Raw genomic sequence first — 8036 nt, forward strand, 5'->3', positions numbered from 1 at the left:
CAGGTTAAACTTTTTTTTTTTTTTTTTTTTGAGTAGTAAAATCCCCATTTGCACGGAAAAGGGAAAGAAAAAGTCTCATGTGAACCTTTGTATAAAGAAAACAAGGAATTGTATTTTCCTTTTATTCTTCTCTTCAACAAATAATACAGTGTTGTTCAGCTTCAGTATAGCACAACAGATTGAGGAGGATACATTTGTGACATTACTCTGTGAATTAACAGCAGCCAAAGTATCTCACACAAAGGCACAGTAAGAGGATCAAGTGCAATGACAGGACTATGAAAAAAAACCTCCATCTCCAATGAGGCTGTAATGTTCCATAGAAGTTTATCATTGTGCAAAGAAAATCAGGGCAAAGTAAGCATGGCAGGATTAACCCACTAAAGGCACTATAAGGCAAAAAAAACCCCTACCTGTTCTCTTGTTATGAAACACTACATAGCTTCAGATTTGACATGTCTATTAGTTTCATTAATGCAGGGTCCACTGTCCCTCATAATTTCACAAGGACATACTGGCTAGATGACGCAGCAATTCCACCAAGCTGGCTTGAAATGGAACAGGAAGCTTGTAAACCTTACACTGTGGGTGCCATTCTTCTGTCACCTTACACCATTGAAAAATCTTTATAAAGCTGTAGTGATTCACAATACACCAGCTAATCTAAACAATACTTTTACAATCTGGAAAAAGGCAGGTATCTGCACTATAGGAGACTTGTACACTGAGGGCACCTCTGCTTCTTTTGCACAAATCCAGAGTAAATACAAATGACCGGGAAGTCACTTCTTCAGATACTTACATATAAGAAACTACTTTAGGAAATATCTACAAAATTTTGAGACTTTAAAAGCTTCAGTCTTGACAGATGCCTTCAGCTCTCATCAGACTTAGGAAAATGAATACCATATATGACACCTAACAATCTATCAGTCCAGTTGAGCCTACTGTAATAAAAACAAAATGAGAGAAGAAAATAAAGATTGAGATCCCAGACACTTTGTGGAAGGAGACTCTAGAGCACATCCAAGTGAAAGGTGAGGACTGAGGCGTAGAGAGCATGACAGACCCACAGACTTTCATGGCTTTAATTCAGTTGAAGCCTTTAATAAAATACTTACTTCAAGTCACTTTATTCAACACCTAAACCAAATTTGAGGATTGGGGCATTGAAAGCTGACCTCATGAAGTGCAAGGTTGGTCCAGTAAAATATGAGAAAATATTAAATACATAATATTACAGAGAAGTTGTTGGTGTAAATAAGTGAAATGTGAGAATAGGAGTTACCGACCTACACAGACTTCTGCTTTTTAGGCAAATGGTGACTGTGTATAATGCTATTTGTTTACAGATTTTAGGGAAATATAAGCATGCATATTACTCAGCAAATTGTTGTTCTAAAGACACCATAGAGGTTCTACTTTCAATCTGACATATTTCTCAAGTTTGTTTTCCTCATGTGTCATAAAGGTAAAATGAGTGTATGCTTATGTGACATATCTTGAAATATATTTTAATTGTGTTGCTCAGCACGTTGATACCTAATAATTGTTAATTATAAGTGTAATTGCCTACATTTGTCTACATTTGTTATAAAATTTCTTTGTATGTTTCAAAGTCAACACTTAACACTGCCATGTGATGTTTGTGACACTGCAACAACCATGACCTATTCTGACTCTTTCTCCTTGACTGCTGTAACACTGGAATTTCTCTATTATGGGATCAATAAAGGTGTATCTTATCTTATCTTGTAACAATCTACAGTGTGCCACACACAGTTACCCCTGCCTTAACACTCTCCTGAACAGCAAAATGTTTGAAAATGAAAATGTGGACTTCTTCAGTTCAAGATTAAGGCAGAGTCTGCAATCACAAGTTCAATAATAGTGAGAAGTAAATCAAATGAGAAAAAAACAACAAACAAAAGAAAAAAAACAAAAAGAGAAAAGCAACACAGTTGAAGTAATTTGTAATTAGTGCAGCTGTATGTGTTGCACTCAGAGCTTTTCGTAATTTTGCATTTGTACTCTATACAAACACAATGGATCACAGTGGATTGCAGGATCTATTATGGACTCAGTATCAAAGGACATGAGCACATACCTAGTATGAAGTTTTGTTTTTTCTGATTGCATAGTGAAGGTGTAGGAGCTATTTATTACTCTGTGTTGTTATTTGTTTTGATGATTTGATTATTATAGATATTCACTTGTTTTTTAGATTAGATATATTGAGTATTTCCTCTTGTTAGTTGTTAGTAGTTTACTTAGTTTGGCTAGTTTGTTTGATTTATTAAGTCTGTGTTTGTTTTGTAAGAACTGGACAGCACCTCCGCTCTTTTGAAAGTGAGCTGAGATCTTTCTGTTGTAATTCTACATAAAACATCTTATTGGCAATTAGTGTGGCAGTCAGTGGAGATATTTGGGAGTAGAAAGTTCTCAAATAGCAGTGCCTTAACCTTCAATTCTACTGGATGATAAACTGTAAATGTGAGGCTTCCCTTGCTGGGGGCATGGCGGGAGAATGTTAGTGTCTATCCTGGGACAATACAGAGGCCTACACCAACCTGCCTAGAGACAAAGGATGGAAATTAGCCGCTGGCTATAATCCTGCATATTTACAGGAAAGTGTTTATTAATATGTACTACCCCTGATTTCAAAATAAATAAATCCAGCTGCTGCCAGGAAGGCCACACCAGTGAAAACAGAAGTCTCTGCTGACGTTTGGGACAGATGGGCATCTTGGCTGGGTGTCCTGCACCTCATTCAGCAGCGATATTGTGTAAAAGTAAGACCGTCATCATCAATAATTAATTGATGACATTAATGGGACCATCTTTTATGTCACCCTGCAGTCCAAGCACCATCCAGGACAAGACGTCCATCTGTACAGGAGATTCAGCTGCTGCGATTTGGTTTTGCCTTTGGTTCCTCATGTTGGTCTGTGTCCCTCTCCTGGAAGCTATAGTAACATCTGTAACATCTGTCTTCAGTTTCTCTGGCTATATGAACTGCAGCCAGCTGACCCACTGGTTGTTTGTCCGCCTGCAGGTCTTCATGCACTGTCTGGATGACAATTTCCTGCAAATTGTGAGTTTTGTTCTACTGCGGTCCCAGCATTACAATAAGTGATCACAAGTTTAATGTGTCGCTGCCTACTCAGAGACCAGTGGGATTTGCTGTATGATGAAAAGTGTGGAATGGAAGTGTGTGCTGGAGTGTTGCAAGTCTGATTTCTAATATTACTGTTGTGAGCAAAGGCTTGCAGTTTGGGCCTCTGGCAAGTTCACCAGGAAATTGTTTAGCTGAGGTGGTTAGTCACCCTGACCCTGACACATCTTACCAGGTGATCACTTGAGTTCATCTGGATGGCCTAAACAGTAGTCATGGTCATTAAAAGTGTGGCACTAGCTCTGTGAATTTGTTTTCCTCAAAGCTCCATGTTTGAGTTTATAAAAGTGTGTGTGTTTTTTTTAAGTGATGAAACAAGCGTTGTCTTTGATTCAGATGAGGTGGCTCACCACCTCCATATAACACTTCGTGAAACCCTGAAAGTGTTGAATTTCCACTAGGTGGCACTAATGAGTTATAATCATGGGATGTGCTGCAGTGGCTCCTGCAGTTGCTAGGCCACTAGTTACAAATAAATTAAACTTGACCTGAAGAGTTTTTATTTCTTCTGCTCTAAGTTAATGTTCCTCAGGCTAGACTGAAGTCATAATGCTGTGTTTATGTCCCATCTGAATAATGGGAAATTTGGGCTGCTGATTTTGTTTCAGCACAGCACAAGAAATGCTTTAAGTTAGCTTGTTACATCAAAGGAGTGACCTGGACTTTCTGCCAGTGTATATCAAAGTATTCCTATAAATAATGTTGGTATTGTAATTCTAAATAATTATGCTAAGAAGTGTTTACCCTTTCATGGTACCATTTTGTAATAAAGCAAAGCAGGTCAGCAACAGATGGCATTTTTCATGAAATACAATAATCCATTCAGTTCCACAGGAAACACAGATGGAAACCAGTGACATTCCAGCAGCAGTCTGAAAAGACTAACTGAATAACTGAACTGGTTCGATCTGGTCCCTTACTTTGTCCCTCTGTTCATGGTTCTAAGAGGTTGCTGGGACCAGTAAGAGGCAGAGAGAGAAGAGCACAGCTCCAGAGGTGTCGAGGCGCCTCCAGAGAGATGACACCAGAGTCCCAGCCTGCAGCCCTCCTCCTCTACACCACAGGCCAGCCGGTAATAACTTGCTATCAGGAATGGTGTTTTACTGAACTTTTCGTGTTCAGTGTTGTCATTTGGTACTGTAGATGCTCAAGGGTCATTCTGTGTCAACACAACCAGAGTTTGGCAGCTAAAACTTTAGACTTTGATAGTATATCTTGTTATAAAGAGTTCAGCACGGCAGACTTTCATATAACATGACATAAAAAGTCAAGATGATACATTTAATGCATTCACAGGTAGAAGTAGCATGTAGTAATACGTGTATCACCTTCTAATCTCATTATAAAACAAAGTTAAAAAAGAAAGATGATACGTTTCATCACACCACTTCTACTCACGTAAAATGTGATTATATATAATATTTGTATCAGCTTTAATAATAGTGTGGCAATTGCATTGACAACAATAATACTAAGAGAGCTTTTAAAAGAAAACTAAAAACTGTTTTAACATCCATGTCCACAACCTTTGGCTGCATTGTGTTTTGACCGAGTTCTGGCAGTGTCCACAGGGGACTCAAAGTAACCCACAATGCACTGTGACAGACGAGAAGGAGAGAGAACAACTTGATTACAACCTGCTGTACATGTTTTACCTATAATGACATGTTGTCGTTTGTTTTACCAGTGTCTTTGCCATGTAATAAATTGTTAATTTATTGAATAGTCAGTCCCCGAAGAGATAAAAATAAATCAGCAATCGATTGCGCTTACCATTGCTATACAGAGTTGGGCTAATAACGCTTGCTAATGTTAGCAAGCTGGGCTGCTACTAGCTCTGATTTTTGTCGTAATTGCATGATGTATAACGTTATACATTAAATTCACATTATGACATGACTGTCAAAACAAACTTCAACACAAAAAAGGTTAAATGGAAAATTACTTACATTACTAGGACAGGCTGCAGTCCTGCTGCTCTCTCTCCTCTTGTCTGTCTGCTAGTGTAATGTTATTAAAAGGCTTATATTTATTGTGGGCAGAGATTGACCCGATGGCTGATGGGTCTTTTCCGTCAGTGACACTGCGGACCTCCACAGGAGGTCTGAACTCCTTCCTTCCATCATAGACTGTTAGAAATGTTCAGAAATAATAAACAAATGATTCATCTGTCATCTTAATGGAAAAGCAGTCTTTCTTATCATTTTAGGTGTTCTAGAAGTGTTCTTCTGAACAGTGAGCTCCTAAATAGACATTTCTGTTTTTGTTGACGTGTTTTTCACTTATATTCACACATTCAGTACACTGTTTTACCCTCTTTTTTGAGAAGCACCTGGGAAAAATGTTTATTTTCTGTGATATTGGTATCTACTCTGACTTTGGACTATGTGAGGCTTCATGATATGGCCGAGTGAAAGCGTATCACTCGGGTCATCCGCAGCATCTCATTCATTCATTCATTCATCTTCTAACCGCTTCATCCTCTTGAGGGTCGCGGGGGGGCTGGAGCCTATCCCAGCTACATCGGGCGAGAGGCAGGGTACACCCTGGACAGGTCGCCAGACTATCGCAGGGCTGACACATAGAGACAAACAACCATTCACGCTCACATTCACACCTACGGACAATTTAGAGTTACCAATTAACCTAGTCCCCAATCTGCATGTCTTTGGACTGTGGGAGGAAGCCGGAGTGCCCGGAGAGAACCCACGCTGACACGGGGAGAACATGCAAACTCTGCACAGAAGGGCTCCCATGCCCGGGATCGAACCGGCAACCCTCTTGCTGTGAGGCGAGAGTGCTAACCACCATACCACCGTGCCGCCCTATCCGCAGCATCTCTTCTCAAGAAAATACTTAGGCATAGAAGATAAAAATAAACTTTTATTAGCATGTTGAAACTCGTATAATTCAATGACAGAAGCACTAACAGTGATGTTGAGTGTTACCTTTGGAATGAGACCATGTACGTACATGTACTTAGAAATGGAAGAACAGCTTTTAATTGACTTTGGGTTGCCTTGGATGGGCGTTTTAGGTGAATTAAAGTGAATTTTACAGGATGCTGAAGAGGTTTTAATCGTACAGCGTAACAATTATTTGTTGTATGTATACTGGCTGAATGTTCACCACAACAAATAAAACACTAAGAATGAGTAAGTTAGTTAAGTCTCTGCAAATATGAGGAAGAATATCCAGCTGCTTTCTTTCTATCAAAATGCAGTTTTTGCTATTTCCATACAAACCATGCTAGTACAAATCACAAAAATGCCAATTTCTATATATTTACTGTACTTATACTGTAGCTTAAAGTCTGCTCTTTTTAAACTAAAATAATAAAAATCAGGCTGTATACTGTATCCCAGCTCCTCAGACAAAACCAGTGTAGTGACAGCCAGCTCCAATGGCGTTTACAGTTGTTGAGAAAGGCTACTCATCCACTCTGTTGCTTGTGGGGTGATTCTTTTGGCAGTGTAATTACGGTATAACCATGGCAACCAGCGTCTGTGCAATGCTGAGCTGTGTGAGCTATGTTGCCGTAGTAATGGGAGGCCTCTAACAGGCCAGATCTCCTTTCTTCCTTTTCTCCCCTTTTCTTTCTCCTGTTATGTGAGGGAAAAAGCAGCTGCTTAAAGACACTACTGAAGATGGTGTTTGTTAACCAGTTGGTTATGATGCTTCCAAAATTGTGTTTCACAACAAATGATGACACATTTGGCAAGCACTGCATACTGTGTGCTCAGGCATACTGTGCATGCTGGTTTTTAGATATGTAGGTAGAGTGAACGTGATGAGAGGTTTTATTTTTTATAGTGTGCAGCATCTTTAACTGAGCAGGTCGGCACAGCACCTCCTGGGTACTGACGTCAGTTTGTAGCTTTGCTCTTTGTCTTTGCCTGTTGTATCTGATGCCAGTTTCTGAGATTATGGTGTCTATTTCAGGATGGCAGAAACACTTTTTTTTCCACTGACAATTTTTCAGTTATGTCCTAATCACATGGTGGAGTCTGCACAGAATATAGCATTTTTATCAGTACAGTCATAGTTTTAAGGCTGAAGACAAAAGTCCAAAATAACATCATACCGTCACTGTTTAAAATCTGTTAAAGAAATATCTGCATCATCCTCACTTACACACTGCTTACTCTCTCAACTCTCTCAAACCCATCAGGCTGTAAAAAGATAATCTGTCAAATCTGCTCATATCTGAGAGCTGAATGTTCCAGGCCTCAAAGATAGCCATACCATAATATTTCCCAGTCTGAGTGCACTCTGGGTGTGATAATAACATGTGAACTGTTATGTGAGTGCATGTGTTTCTGATCACATAGCCGAGGCTTTCAGGCAGGAGGTCTAAACCCTGACCTCAGATTGAAACCAGGGATTATGCAGATTTTTACACACAAACTGTGAAGAAGTGGAGGGGGGGTATTATGTTAGTGATAATTTGGCCTATGTGGTAAGTGATGACCTATATCCATTTATTTTCATTCATTGTGGTCACATCCATTGATCCAAACATCCTGGTCTTCTGTTCAAACAGAGATTGAATAGTTTGGCATTGAAAAAGTAATGGATCCAAAACAGCGCTTAATGTTAGCTCCTTGTCTGATCAAAAATTCTAAATTGTATAATGTATGCTGCGCTCCTTTCAATCCTGTATGTTTGGCCCGATGTATACCCTCCTACTTTATCGATGTGGTATGAAAAATCACTATGAATGTTTCTTAACTGGAGATTATCAAATGTATTGCAATGAACTTTAGATAAGTTTGTTTAAGATTTCCTCCCACATGTTTAAGCTTTATTGGAGTGTAGCAGATTTTTACTCTGAAGGGTATTCAGTTAATGATGCATATTC

The sequence above is a fragment of the Epinephelus fuscoguttatus genome, linkage group LG12, assembly GCF_011397635.1.
Source record: "Epinephelus fuscoguttatus linkage group LG12, E.fuscoguttatus.final_Chr_v1".
NCBI classification, from domain to species: domain Eukaryota; kingdom Metazoa; phylum Chordata; class Actinopteri; order Perciformes; family Serranidae; genus Epinephelus; species Epinephelus fuscoguttatus.